The sequence below is a fragment of the Lissotriton vulgaris genome, chromosome 10, assembly GCF_964263255.1.
Source record: "Lissotriton vulgaris chromosome 10, aLisVul1.2, whole genome shotgun sequence".
Lineage (NCBI taxonomy): Eukaryota > Metazoa > Chordata > Amphibia > Caudata > Salamandridae > Lissotriton > Lissotriton vulgaris.
Window position 1 is genome coordinate 954,998,573 of NC_141698.1, and position 16,319 is coordinate 955,014,891.

The 16,319-nt window shown below is 43.2% G+C and overlaps 1 protein-coding gene across 1 annotated transcript in view; it reads left to right on the forward strand.

The window, feature by feature from the left end:
- PLXDC2 (plexin domain containing 2) overlaps positions 1–16,319 on the forward strand; it is a 1,375,592-nt gene that overhangs the window by 742,330 nt on the left and 616,943 nt on the right. The gene's annotated exons all lie outside the window — the stretch shown is intronic.

Genomic DNA, 16,319 nt, shown 5'->3' on the forward strand with positions numbered 1-16,319 from the left:
AGTTATACCTACTAACACTCTAATAAGGATAACCTGCACAGTCACACAGCCTTCCAGCATGGTGCAGAGCTGAATGTGCACTGTCTAGCATATGATTTTTACTAGGAGCATACACCTCCAGTACAAATTCCTATACCAAGACAAAATCAGAAGGATCCTACACACTGATGTGTGCTGTGCACCGCAGCCGACATGCAGTGCATTATTTATTTTGGAGAAATGAACATATTTCCTATTGTTAGCACCTGCTTAAAGGAGGTGCTAATTTTTGGTAGAAAGCCCAGTATTCTTCTTTAGCAGATCAGAGTTTGCATCACAACATATGGGAATTTTCTCTGATATACCCAAGTACTGCCACCGTAATGCTGCTTTGACTCAAAGCAGTCTCAATGTTCTTAGCACCCAGAAAAGAGTATTTTCCCAGCTCAAAACCAATATGTCACTTTGCATCAATATGTGACAATGCAAAGTCATAGCACATCTGGGCTGGAGTGTTCTACGCTTTACCTTTGCTCGGTAACGGATCAGAAGTGGTCCAAGGACACCCTAAATCACCACCACCCACTCTGTCACCTGGACAATCGCAGTAAAGTTGCAATATCCCGTGCTGCATGGAATGTTGGCAGTATCCTGAAAACATGGTTAGTGCTGCTATGATTGGAACAACACTAGTGCACCCCGACAGGTGCACGAGGGCTGACGTGCAATCGGCCCTTGATCATTGTAACTGCAACGCTTGGTGAATAGGGAAAGCTTTTTTGATTGCAATCACCTGGTCCCAATTTTACAAATCTGCTCGAAAGTATGCAAAAATGTAGACCATTCTACACAGTTGTATCTTTTCAATTAACGTTGTTGACTGTACCACATATTTTTAAGGTGGTGTCAGTGCAGTGTAGATGGAAGAATATGTTTCCAGCCTAGGGAAAATTCACATAAAATGGGTTGTCACCCACCATCAATTGACAATAAAGGCTCAGACACCCTTGCACCTAAATTATAGAAGTATATGGGCTGTGAGAATAGCGTACACGGATTATGGTTACTTTCAACTACATATGACTTTCACTGAGAAGTGGACCTAATGCAAAATACAGGCATTATTCAATACAATCAGGTATTGTAAGCTGAATAATGTGTGTCATTTTCTTGTGTTTGGGCCTTTGACTTCAGTATGGGCACTCTCAGAGGGTCATCAAAGCCCCTCATGAGCCAGTTATGAGTTCTATATTGCCACTAAAAGCCGCTCGCAGCAGGTGCCTGCATTTCCTTGGGTTGCCGCCAGTGAGGGGAGAAGCAGGACTCCCAGGACCAGGAGCCCCGCGACCAGCAAAACCTGTGCTCCTCCCGCCCCACCTTCATTACTGCTCGCGGCCCCCGTTTGGCGGGAGCCGCTCGCAGCAGTTGCCTGCATTTCCTTGGGTTGCCGCCAGTGAGGGGAGAAGCGGGACTCCCAGGACCAGGCGCCCTGCGACCAGCAACACCTGTGCTCCTCCCGCCGCGGACGCCTACATCACTGTGCACGCCCCCGCTTCGCGGGACGCGCAAGGGCATGCGTCGGGCGTAGCCCAGGCCAAGGGAGGGCCCGTCTTCGCCCGTCATCGACAGGAAGAGGCAGGGCAAGGCCCCCCTCTTACATCAGGAACACGGCATAGAAGGACTAAAGGTACTGTTTGTCCATTAAACGGGGCACTGTGGGCTTTGATAGGGAGCACTCAAGCATCTACTGGATAAGCCCTGTGGCAGTGAAATTACTCTTTGGAAAATAATCTTGAGTGGGAACTGCTTTGATTTTTGATAAGTGAATTGTCAAAATGGGGAAAAGAAAAGCTATGGAGGGTGGAGCGCCAATTTTACCATCTAAGACAGGGAAAAAGGCAAAAAAGGTAGCGCATGCAGCCACTAACTGCGTTCTTACAAGAATTGAAGCCATTGTCAACGAGTGTGAAGAAGTTTTGGGAGTAAAAACAATCAGCAATTCAGTGAAGAATATGGATCCCCTTGCTGAGGTTTTTACGCAGACCCAGAAACTGGTGATTCCCGCCATTTTTAATAAGAAACCATCCCCAAAGATCCCCATTTGTGAAGTTCACAGTTCATTAGTAGGGGATGTAGAGGAAAGTGTTTTGGTGGAATCCCCTAATAAGGCAGTAGATTACTTCACTCAAGGGGCCTCTCATGCGTGTCAAACTGAGGAACTATTTCATGCTTAAAGAGATTTGCTGTATTAGAACAGATTACAGGAGGCATATCAGCAGACTAAATGTGCGAAAACAAGGACATAGAGCTCCCAAATGATGATTTCCCAGTGTGCTCCAAATGAGGCCATGCAAATAAGGTTTTAGCGCAGAAAGTTGAAATCCTTGAAAGGGATTTGGCCTTCTTGAGAATGAAGGTGGAGGAACTAACCTGTAGAGTTGACCTGCCCGGGGGCATACGTGTTCCGTCTTTACCACTTATTCAAGCAAGTATAGTAACTAGGGCATCGCCACCTACCAAATCGATGGAGGGTGTGGGGTCATTGATAGTGCCAGGCAATACAGCTCAGGGGCCTCTGCTGATCAGTGCTAAAGTGCATATGCTCCTTGTGTACATTGTTATTGTGATTGGATATACATGATTGGCAAACTTGTATCACCAAGAAGTCCCTAGTAAAGTCCACTGGGTGCGCCAGGGCTGGTGATGACAAATGCTACTAGTGGGCCTGCAGCACTGATTGTGCCACCCACAGGAGTAGCCGTAAAATGGTGCCTCAGGCCTGCCACCACAGTGCCTGTGTGCAGTCTGTAAACTGCCATGTCCTCCTGGTCAGTGCCCCCACTGACCAGGCATAACCCTTCCCTTTCTGTGTACATTGTTCACCCCTATGGAAGGCCCAATGTACCCTCTTGGGCAGGGTGCAGTGTATGTGAAAGGTAGAGCATGTACTTGTGCAGGTGACATGCTCTGGTAGTGAATTACAGCCATTTTCGTTTTTCACTGCTGCAAGGCTATCTTGCTCCATAGGCTATCATGGGGGATGCTGGCTACAGTGGCTACCAGCATATCTTCTCATAGGAACAAGATAGGACATAAAAGTCTGATATCCCTGATCTCAGAATTTAATAACACATCTTTTAGGAAAGGTTGTTTTTAAATCCTGTGTTTGAGAACTGCACTTTCAGAAAGTAGCTGTTCTCTTGTCTGACCTTTCTGTGTGCCTTGGCCTGTTTGTTTATTGACTGTCTGGTTTGAAATGACAGAGGCTGGGGAGCCCCCAGGAGGCTGGCTGAGTTAACCCTAGGCTGAATGACTACATTTGCAACTTGAGTGGTGGGAGGAGATAGCACTTTGGCCTGAATAGGGCTGTGCCTGCATTCCACAATGCTGGCTCCACCTCCTGCTGGGCGACTGACGACCCTGCCCCTCACTCTGAAAGGAAAGAAGAAGCCAGGAAAACAAAGTGCTCAAGGAACACCCAGAACTGGTTCAGACTGGGCTCAGGGCCCACTTGCACAAAGAGAACAACGACTTTTAAGGGTATAAGTACAGGAACCCTGACAACAGAAATTTAGATCATCCTGGAATCAAGTAGGAACCTCTGCCAAGGAGAAAGCTGAAACTGAAGAAGGAAGACTGTCCTGCTGTGTGATGCTGGGTTGCCCTGCTGTTGCTTTGCTGCCAAGGAGAGGGGAAGGAATTTGCTTTGTGCCGTGTCCTCTTGCTTGAAGGAATCTCTAAGGGCCTGAGAAGAGCTGGCTCCCTGTTATGAACTCCCACGAACAAAAGGACTTCACCCCCAGCTTCCCTGAACTCTATTGAGAGAGTTCTGTCCTTCCTGGAGTGTGTGGCCCATGTGTGGTGTGTTGGAGAGCTGGAAATCAAGCTTTTAAAGGCTTTGCTACAGAAAATATATCGCAATCCCGGCCGAGCGAGAAAATTCCCGCTGCTACGAAGACCGAGATCGTCGCAGCGCCTGTCCTCTGCCTGAAGATGTCGCACCCTTCGTTAGCGGGAAGATAGCCTGTCATCGCTGGGTGAAATCATCGCATCACGTCGCTGCAAGAATCGTCGCAGAGCCATCGCATCGAGGAGCTGCGAGAGAGAGATCACCGCTGGTCCGCGCATCGTCGCCCCGGAGATCATCGCAACTCCAAAGATGATCGCATCGTGCCTTTGCGAGAGAAAACTTCCTACTGAACCTACGCACTGGAATCCATACAAGTGCGCCTTCCTCCACATACAGACCAGATTCGTCGCAACACGCCCGCTGCTGCAGCAGGGTGGTCGCGTCGCCTCCCCAGGGTCTCAGGAGCAACGCATCGCTTGTTTTCCACCGCACCAGCTTCTGCTTTTGAACTTTGTCGCATTTAAAAGGTACTGTTGGCTAAACGTGACGCAACTGTGAACTTTTCACGCAACTGTGGATTATTTTATCGCAACCTTAGGAACTATTTAGCAACCATATTCTTGAACTGTGTATGTTGGATTTTTGTCGTTTTGCTCTTGTGTAGTTTAGATTAAATACCTTTATTTTTCTAAACTGTTGTGGAGTCAGTTTGTGGTGTTTTCACTGTGTTACTGTGAGTGGTACAAATACTTTACACATTGCTTTTGGATAAGCCTGACTGCTTGTACCAAGCTACTAAAGGGGTGAGCAGAGGTTATCTAAAAAGTGTTTCCTCCTTACCCTGACTAGAAGCAAGGGTCCCTATTTGGACAGTGGTACCTACCTCTGCCCACTAGAGACCCCCAGTTCTAACACTCTCAGATAAATTATATCTTTGTCTCCCTGCTATTTTCCCTTGGGTGGGCTCCGTGGTCATAGCGACAAGGGCGCTATTGGACCACACCCCATATATCATACACATAAATATGGCACCTCCCCCCGATGACCCACCGCTAACATTATAGAAAATGAACGAGATAGCTTTTCAGGACTCAGTTCTGTGAGAGGATATAAGGGAAGCAGTCACAAACTATTTAATGGAAACTGTGTTAGAAGAGCTAATGTGGACCACCCTATGGGATGCCGCCAAAGCGGTCATACATGGATAATTTATCAGCCACTCCTTAGCAATTCTGCAATGGGTTCGGGCTCAATGATTAGAGCCGGAGGCCAATATATCCAGATTAGAAATGTAATTTAAAACTAAACCATGCTGCAACTTCCAGAGAGCCCTACGCAAGGCAAGAGGAGAGCTGCTGGAGGCAGTCCGGGTTAGGGAATCTGCACATAAACTACTTAATGCAAAACAATTATTTTATGAAGAGAGACAATGTGTATCAGCTCCTTGCCCGTAAATGGTGCACCTATAGGAAGTGGAGCTACATCCAGTTGGTGCTAGATCCCCAACATACCCCTGTACAAATGATTGAGGGTTCCTGGACAGATTTACACAGTTTTACACTGAATTATATAGTTGTGAATATCTCTCCCAAGAAGAGTACCTAGCAACAAACACCCTGCCCAACCTGGACTGGGAGGCCAGGGAAGAATTGCAGAGGACGATAACAGAGGAGGAAATATTGCTAGATATAAAATGTCTTCCAAATAACAAGGTCGACGGACCGGATGGGTTTCCAAACTCCTTTTATAAGGCCTTTTCTGCCTACTAGTTCCACATCTCAAAAAATGGTTTGACTCATTCTTGGACACCCGAGGGTGCCACCCTCTAGCAGGAGCTCCCAGTGCAGGCAAGAGTGGTGGGGTGGGGTGGGGAGGGAGACAACAGACGATGAGGGAAAATTGAATTAAAAAAAGAAAACCACTTAACTTTCACTTGCCCTATCAACGGATCAGTGATGAGGCAAGTGCACGGTAAGTGATTTTTTTTATTTCATTTTCCCTTGTTGTCATCTGTTTACTCCCTCCTCTCCTCAACCCGCACCACCACTCTTACCTGCACGGGCCGCTCCTGCCCTCTAGGATGGAATCCTTTCTCATGCTAATCCCTAAGCCAGATAAAGACCCCCAGCTATGTGGGTCCTACCACCTGACTGCATTATTGAATAGTGATGTAAAGATTTTAACAAAAATCCCGGACCGCTGATTCAGTAATATCTGGGTCAAAACCAGGTGGGTTTTCTTAGGTACAGACAAACAGTTACAACATCAGAGTGGCCCTCAACTGGATTGACACAGCAGAGGTCACTAGAATGGCAGTACTTCTTTCCTTTTACTGCAGAGAAAGCATTCAACTGTGTTGAGTGGTCATTTGTGGTGAAGGCTCTCGACAAGATAAATATGGGACCCCGGATACCCTACACTTGATGAAACTTTGAGTACATTCTTGCCTCTTTGACTCAATCCCTCTCACAAAGGGCCTCTTATAGGGCTACCCCCATTCGCCCCTGATCTTTTCCCCCCACAATAGAGCCTATATACCATAGGATCATGACAAACCAGCTGATCACAGGTATCCAGACTAAACCTGGGCCTCAAAAGCTGGTGGTGTTTGAAGATGAGGATTTATGGTTTTTGACAGACCTTGCAAGTTCATATCCTGCACTTTTAGAAAAGCGGGAGATTTGTCACCTTGTTGCAGGATTCTGGGGGAACTGTCAGAAATCAACAGCGAAGGGGGTTGTTGTAACATCGAGGAAGTTGTGCTGAAACAGCAACTCCGGTGGTCTTCAAGGATCAGGTAGCTGGGTGTTAATAATTCTGCCCACCATAAATGAGGTAGGAGATGCAATGTCCAAAGCAATATCCGGCCATTCTTGGATACACTGTTCAAGGGCCTATACTGATGGGGTAGACTGAAGATGAATCCACTGCCCAGATTACGGTATCTCTTCTGTTGCAATCCGATGTGGGTTGCTGTGGAAACCCCGAAACACGTAAATCTGAAGATGCAGGCCTTCATATGGGGAAGGAAGCCATCCTGGCTGTCCTGATCCTTTTTGATGAGGAGTCCAGAGGAGGGAGGACTGGGAGTGCCTGACATTGAGCTTTACAACCTTAGCAGCGCAGATTATTCAGCCATGGTGTGGTGTTCACCAGATGCGGATAAGCCCTGTTGCAGTATGGAGCAAGAATATAGTCCAGTACCCTTGCATCATTTGGTTTGGCTGCCTCTGTGGGCACTAGGCTTGAGGCCCTGTGGTTGACCATGGAGATAAGCCTACATTACTGGTTTTGAAGGCCCAGAGGCAAAGGCGATATTACTTACTTTCTCAACAGACCCCAATTAACAGGAACCTGGACCTCTTGCCAAGAACCACAGACAAACATTACCAGACTTGGGAAGAAGGGAGCCACTATGCCTATGACGGTTATACACAGTGGGGCCCCTAAGACTCTTGGCCAGTGTGCAAATGGTTTTCTACTAGGCCCCAGGGACTTGTACCAGATTACTCAGCTACTACACTGGGTGCAACAATCAAATATCCGCACATTCGGGGCATAAGACACCATCAAAATTGAAGATATGTTCAAAGAGGGAGAGACCACCAAAGTGTTGTTCTGTTTATACATAGCGCAATAATTCCCACCTCAATGCTACAACTTTCATACACGCAAAAATGGTCTGATGACCTCAGCTTAGACCTGACTGAGGGAGATTGGATACTCATGTGGAGACAGGTCGCACACTTCTCACTCAGCCTCCAACATAGGACAAATGCCTTTAAACTAAAACTCTGCTTGTACATGACACCCATTCATTTTAAAGCCATGGTGAACGCCCCTGATGTGTGTTGGTGGGGTTGTGGAGTGAGGGGGATATCCTTACATATGGGGTGGGAGTGCATGTACACACAGGAGTTATGAAGTCAGGTAATGAAGTTTGTGAGAGATGTTACTAATGTATCCCTCCCCATACAACCAGTGCTGGCTCTGCTGGCCATGCTAGATGATGAGCGACTGTCCCAACTCTCCCCCTCTGTGGTCAGATTACTCACACCACTACTGGTTGCAGCTCGCTTGGTAATAGTACAGCATTGGCGACCTCACAAACCCTAGGCATGCTGTGGACTAAAGTCTGGAACATTCATGCAATGGAAAGACTAATTGCTTTTGTTGCAGTACACCATGCCGAAATATGAAAAGACCTGGACCACGTTCCATACAGACATCAACCTCAGCAGAGGGATCTCCTCCCTACCTGACCTGTTATGTTTGGGGAAAGAGTAGGCCACAGGGGCTGATGACTTGGGTAGCAATTGAGGGGGAGCCATGTGCTGGGAGGAGACTGGGATTGGGCCGCTTCACAGGGAACTTTTATACACTATTACTGGAGTAGTTGACTGCGGGATACTAACTAACCATGTGTTCTGAAGCTCTCCATACCTGGGATTCGAAAATGCTCAATAAAGTGGTTAAAAAATGTGATCAATGGAAAACTTTATTTAATCGCAGCACTGACAATCTGGGCTACATTCAAGTCCACCATTATTATCTCATTGGTGCCACTCCAGAGAGGGGTAAGCTACGTCCCTATTAGTCCTGGACCACCCCATAAGTGATTTACCCGACCAAGCTGCTAGACAAGATTGCAAATAATTTGGAACCCAAGAGCGGTTTCACTCTTGTTCGGTCTCATCAGTGTGGTGCAGCTAGAGTACTGCACAGCGAACTTGGGACCCACATCTTGGAACACCCTCCTTCTTAGGCAGACTCACTTACAAGACACAAAACTGATATATGGAATGATTGAATTAATCTCTCTGGGCTTCATTCCAGCCCATTGTTTTGAAGCTTATCTTTACTGTTATCGACCAGTGCAAGCCATATGCAAATCAGCTAGAACTGCCAGGCCAGGTCCCTTCTAAACAGGAAGACAAACAAACCCAGCCTCATCAGCAATGTGCAGCTGGAGCCTTATGGCCCTGCAAGGTCTACAGCAACATTTGGCAATATCTGTTCCAATTAGAAAGACCTGTAATTTTTGCTAATTGATTGAAACTCCTTTTAATGGGAGTGCTGACTCTGCCAATACAATACTTCCATTATCCACGCACGTATGAACTCAAACAGGACCTCCTACTTACATGGATTGTCTGTGACACTCATACCTTTAGCCTTGATGATCATTGGATGAGACTGAGCTTCACAGTGAAGCCAGGAAAGATGCATTCTGGAGGAGAAGAAGTTCAGAGCAGACTGGCAGAGAGAAGAGTAGAGCCTTGTGAAGAAAAAGCAGAGGAGGATAGTGCTTGGGGTGGGGCATAACAGAGAAGGGTCTGAGGAAAAGAAGATGAAAGATGCTTGGGAAACAGAAGTGCATCTATCCACACGTCCTTAAATGCAAACAACAACCTGAGAGTCCCTCCAGACATTATCCACAAAGGGGGCCATGGCCTGAGGCATGTATTGGGAAACTGGAGGGAATTAATAATGGGGCGGTTACTACAGCTCAAAAGTTAAACTTAAGGTGATGAAAGCACATTTGAGAGCCTGTGTGAGGATAGGAGGCGGCACCTGGGAGATCAAGAGAACTGTCTGGCATATCTGGAACAGGTGAAAGGTAAGGAATATTATGTTTCTCGCACATCCTGAAAAATACTTGACAAAATGTGTACTGATTTAACTTTCTTATGTTCAAGTAAGTACTGAGCATATACGGTTGCTTTGAGAATGCGGAAATACATTTTCTGTACGCTTGTTTTTTTGTTAAATATTACTGAAAAAGAACTATCCTTTTGATTGTAAAGATAATCCCTGAAATAATTTTGATGGTTCAAAAATGGTTTAGAAAATCCTATTTGCGACGCCGCCTTACCTCACAGGACCTTAGACACGCATGCTGTACTGCCTGCTAAATGCGCACAGCCTATGTTTATTCATAAGAGGAGTCTGGTTCACAGGATTGCACGAGCATTCGTGCAACTACCCAGGGACCCTAAAAAGGCGCCCGACCTACTTCTGCAAGTCTCGATGGTTGCATTCCATTCGAGGATTGGCATTTTTTATTAATGTGTTAATGTTTAATTACGGAAAGCCGCTCCCGTTACATGCCGGGTAGTACTCAAACAAAATACTAGATTTTAGAAGCAGCATTTTTAAATATTAATTTGTGAAAAAGCCCCACTAGGCTAAAGTTTGGGCGTGAGCAAGTTTGCAGCTCATGAACTTTGTATACATTTCAACGAAGAAAAAGAAACACATTTGTGAAATATACTTTAAGAAACAAAACAAGAAGGATTCGTGCTTTAAAACAAGTGCGAATCGGGAAATATGTGAATTAAAATATCATGACCTAACGCATACCAGCATCTTGCAATAATCTGCATCAATATCTGGAAGCCAAATAGCTGTTGTTCCTTGATATAAAAGCAAAAACAATACATTTATTTGACGACCGAGAAAGTGATCTCCAAAACCACTAGCACACTTGTACAATGTTTTTTGAAAGAATTATGACAAGGTAGTAATAAACTTGAAAATCTAAATCAAAACACCGGAGAAAAAACGAGGACGCTCTAGAAAAAAGCTGGGCTAATAGAACTTAACTTTTATTTATAAAGTTAATTGAGTTTTACAGTTAAACACCGTGAGAGGTGTGAACATAGAACAACAGAGATTAATTGTTAGTAGTCATTGACTTTAGTGGAGTCCTTCCAGAATGTTGCTATTGCAAACTAAACCCTTCAAATTCGAAATAAAATTCGCAAAATTATTTTCAAACGTTTTGCTTTTAATGGTACTTAGATGAAAGGTTACATTCAGCATACCGCGTGTGGTTAGTTGGTGGAACAAGCTCTGTCTTAAAATTCATCGTTGTAAATGACCGGTTCTGAAGAGAGGAAGCGATAAATCCGATTTCAGTCACAATATAAATGATTTATCTGTGGTGCAATAAATCCGATCGCAGTGGAAATATAAACCATTTATCTGTGGTGCCCTACTAATCTGAGGAAATGTGGGGAGTTTAGGGTGATTTCAGCACGAGAAAAGTGATGATTCCCTCCCGAGTTGTTTAGCCATCTTAAGGAGATTTTATTTTTCTATCTTTATTTTCCCATACAAATTAAAGTTAGTGGTCCCGAAGTGAAAATATTATTTAATTGTCAATAAATTCACAAATACCGCTTACATGTGAACAAACTTCTAAGATGCTAAGTGATTTTTTTTTCCAACAGCATCATCATTCTGTCGGTTGATTTCACATTGTTCTGCTTCACATTCAACACTAACTTCTAATTAACAACTCTATCACTACATTCTAAAACCAGGACAAAATTGAGGCCCACCGGTCCTCAACACAGTGGTCTGAATAGGAGCCGTACAAGTGAAAGCATCTCATATGCAGGAGACTGTAAAGACTAAACTCAACAAGGGGTTTCAGTTTGTCATGGAACTTATGGTCAGTGCAGTAAAGAGTGCAAATATGAAAACATATCATACATTCTCAAATATCTTCCTTAACCAATATTAGACAAAAAGTCTGGAATGTTGAGTGAAATGTTTTTGGAATTGTGGCAGCAGCCTGTCACTTGATGACCAGAGCTCTCCACACTAGCTTCACTGCAGAGTTCTAATCAATAACTAGAAATTTCACAGCAATGATACCAACAATCCTAGAAACAAGTATATTAGCAAAACCTTGGCATTCAGAAATAAAAGATTACATCACAAATGCTGGAACCCATGCTAGTGGATGTTAACACAAATTAATGCAGATAATATTTTCGTGGAGTGCTGGCACGTTTTTATGCCTATATAACTTGTGCGCTTCATCATCTTCATCAAAAAGAACAATTGATGGACAGAATCCAGAACAATGTCATACATTCACCGCAGTACAGAGATGTGGGCCTAAATCCGTCGTTTTTTTTGCTTACCATGCCATTCCAGTTTGGACCCAGCCATATGCAAATCAGTCTTGACCCTTCGCACAATGGGAAGAGTCAGCCCGAACAGCCAGGCCTGGAAACAAGCATCCTAGGACCGGTTTCAGGATTTCACCTCTCATCAGCCAGGATAGCTTGACTCCAGTGGCATGGAGAGCACGTGACCCACATCTGGCATACCCGTCCAACACGGGGTGACAGCGACGGCTCGTGGAGGGAGTTACGGTGGGGCAGGAGGGTGGGGAGGGGGAGGGGCAGGGTGGAGGTTGCTAAAAACCGGCATATGGATAATTGCAGGTAAGTAAACAATTTAATTAATAAAACGAATTTCGTAGTGCGCCTTGCATCGCAAAATGCAATGCAGTGCGAGCTACGAAATTCGTTTTATTAATTAAATTGTTTACTTACCTGCAATTATCCATATGCCGGTTTTTAGCAACCTCCACCCTGCCCCTCCCCCTCCCCACCCTCCTGCCCCACCGTAACTCCCTCCACGAGCCGTCGCTGCGGGGTGACAAATGCAAAAAGAACAATTGATAGACAGAATGCAGAACAATGTAATACATTCCCCCCAGTACAGAGATCTGGCCCTAAATCCAAAGTTTTTTGCTCACCATGCCAGTTCAGTTTGGAACCAGCCATATGCAAATCTGTCTTGCCATGAGCCCAATGGAAACAGTCCAGCCCGAACTGCCAGGCCAGGTCCTCCCTGGACTGGAAACAAGCATCCTAGGGCCAGTTTCGACTCAGGAGGCATGCAGAACACTGGACCCACATCTGGAGATACCCGTCCTACTCAGGGCGACAAATGTAAAAAGAACAATTGATGGACAGAATGCAGAACAATGTCATACATTAACCTCAGCACAGAGATCTGGGCCTAAATCCATCATTTTTTTGCTCCCACAATGCTTGTTTCCGGTCCAGGGAAGATCTGGCTTGGCAGTTCGGTCTGCACTGTTCCCATGAGGCACAGGGTCAAGACTGATTTGCATATGGCTGGGTCCAAAGTGGGGTGGCGTAGTGGGGGAAAAACTGATGGATTTAACCCAGATCTCTTGACTGGGGGAGAATGTTTGAATCATTCAGAACTACTTACATCATTTGTTGCAGTTACACTCATTATCATCATCAACCAACTTTATTTCCCAACCGACGTTTCCATAAAAGTATACAAAATTAAACTCATACAAATACATTTCAAAGTACAGCAGCATAGATTAAGAAGACCCACCCCAACAAAAATATACAATAGCAGCATCACCAGATTAAAATATTTACATGAAATCCCAGTTAGTTAGAATAGAAAAAAGTGAAACTAAATCCATTCAAAATAGATATAAATCAGTGTCAGCAAGTACATAATATTTAGAGGATAAAAGTAAATCCTTCTGGAAACCAAAGCCACAGCCACAGTAAAACAAGCATGAACACCCTCAGATACTTGTTCGCTCATCAATGGGAACTAACATGAGCTAACTGTAACTATGACCATTGTTCCATAACAACCCCTTGAGCACATGCAAACAGGAATGTGTGCAATTTGCTCTCAAATCCAAACTATTGCTAAAATGAGAAAATGTTTGTGCAGTTTTTGGCACTAATGCTTCGGTCTGCATTATTCTGGCTTGAAAGTTAACTATAGTTGAAGGAGAAAAGGGCTGCTTTTACTTCCACTGAAATATCTGTGCAATTACTGCAATGTCCGCATTCCAATTAATTATGTTTGTGCAAAATGATTAAAAAAGATTTCACAAAACTATTGAAGATTATCACATAACCTCAGAAAATCGCATAACTTCAGAATATCAAATGATGTTCAATTATTTTCTACACTTTCTGTTCCTGTAGAATTGCACAAAATTGTGTTATTTTCAGTGTAGTTTCAAAATGCAGAATATTGTTTGAAGGAAAATAAAGAACAAACATGTGGTGTAACAGCAAGTTTTCCAGGCATTGTGTGATTCAAAGGAACATGATTTAAGGATATACACAAATTCAAATGAAAAAGAACACCAGCACATACAAACAAATACATGAATGTGCTCAAGTAAATCTTTACTCTATGCATATTTCATAGTAAAAAAAAATTGATATTAGAAATGTCAACCTGAGAATTGTATAGATTTGATGGAGGAAAAGAGAGTTAGTGCAGAAAATACACATAGAACATGCAAGTCAAAACATTACGACTCATGTACAGAAACATTGCCTTGCGGAATTGAGCAGTTAAGTTTGCCATTTAAGAATCATCCAAACATTTCAATTTTTAGTACTGCTATTTAAATATTTGCTCTGCAAACATTTTGATACTTGTACACATTTTAGATGTAGCTATCATGCACCAAGTAGTAGTAGACATTTACCTTTACCCTTTCGAAGACAAAGACATCTGCAAAGCCTTTTGTAGTACTTGATGAGAAATCCTGTAATATTGGGGATAAAAGCAATCTTGATTCTTCAACTTTGCCAACAGTTGAACATAAGTAAACTTGAAAATTTGAATAAAAAAATTAGAAAGTGTGCCATCTTTGTGTTAACTGCAGACAAGAAGATAACTACAGTTTTAAATTCCCATAGATCTTCAGCAAAAAGATATTTTAAATAAGTACAGAATTTTGGGTACTTTGGAGCACCACACATGTTCCAACTATAATGTTGAAGACAAACAATCAAATTTGAACCTTTTGAAGTGAGGGCAATATAAAATAAAGAAGTCTCAAGAGTGTCGAACAACATAGCCATAGGTCACACAGGGGGTGATGGAATATATTAACCACTTAGCTGTAGGTCTTTACTTACTGTTCATCTAACACATATGTTGCAAGAGTATACATCACTAAAAAGTGATTTTCAGATATACTATATTTCAGTTGAAGAGATGGCAATAAAAAAAGCCACCATCCTTTACAGTGCAACAGTTTGATTCCACAAAGTCGGATAGGTTTATGCAGTGTCACCAACACAATCATATAATCTATAGCATAATTCTTCTTTTTGCCCTGATGTAGTAACCTTTTGAATTTTTTTTAACAAACAAAAACTGAAGAGGATTACTTAGGCACTATCACATCTTTCCTTACAGCAGTAAATGTTGTATACCCAGATTTCCTTTGCTGATCTTACATATCCTACTTCCATCCCGCAATTGTTCTAGTGCTTGAATACTAATATCTGGCTTTGAGTTTCCAGTGTATTAATGGTATCTGGCTTCAATTGTTCTGTAAAGCTTATATATGGCTGTCCCCCCACCCACAAAGCTAGAAAAAGTCCAAAAAACTTGCTTCCAAACCCACAATTAATAGAAACAGATCAAATTAAGTATCCCAGGAGAAGATGAATATGCACTGCTATTGATTGCATACATAGTAAATGTATGGCTGTTACAAAAAGGTTACAGCCTTTTCCACGCCGATCTCACTAGTGATTGTTCTACAACAAGCTCAGCATCTAATAACTGCTTCTGTTTCTTTAGCTTAAATACAAACCACCACACAAAGGGTTTCTCCACTTTTTGCCTGCACATTCCAACTCCTTTCTCTTGCACCTTTGCATGAAACATGGAGCTTGCTCACAAGCCAATTTTTTGGCAACATTTTTACACTTCCTCTTTGATAAATTCTGCATTCTTTAGTGCAGAAGTCATTTGTCAATAAATAATTCAATTAGATGTATGGCAGTGATATATTTTGTCAATAATGTTTGAGCATTTTATGGAAACAAATTTCAACACCATTTTTCAGAACCACCACAACAAAATATTCAATAGATCAAAATAATAAAATACCCTAGCACAACACATCACTAAAACAACACAACACCACGTAGAAGTGAAACAAAACACTTTAACACATCCAGAAACAAAGATACAATAAAATAACACACAAAGCAACACCACAACCTCACAAGGTACCATCAGAAGAACTAAACAGAACAATAATTCAGTGGCAACTGAATTTTGAAAAAAATCTGAATTATTTCTGCAGGTTAGTTCTCTAATGTGGTGGTAAAAGATCCAAATAAAGAAAATAGGGGGGAGTTCGAGGAGAGAGTCAGAGGACTCTAACCATCATGTAGGACTATCTTTTCACACCATGATGGATAGAAAACAGGCAGCTTTCCTAAATTAACCCTCACCCACCAGGCTTCTCTCATGGTGGCATGCTTCATCATTGGGTTCTTTCCCTTCCTCTGCGGAACATAGCGTGCTATAACCTACAGGTTATGTGGGAGCACTTTTAATTGTATACTATGATGGATAGTGGATGAAGTGACAAAATAGGAGTGGGAGGTTGGTTTTAAGAGGAAAACAAAAAATACCTGGATAGTAGGAAAACAATGTTTATTCGTACCTCTGTCCGGTATGATTGAAATCTGAGGAAAGAGAATGAAACTCATGGACTTATGTTCCTGAATTTCTAAAGTCTACATGTTTTGAGCCCTACCCCAAGGCTTTTCTTCAGAACGAAGGAATACCTCCTGATACCACACCTGCCAAAATACTCAAAATTGAGTGTACTCTGCTCTAAGAGAAGAATGAAAAG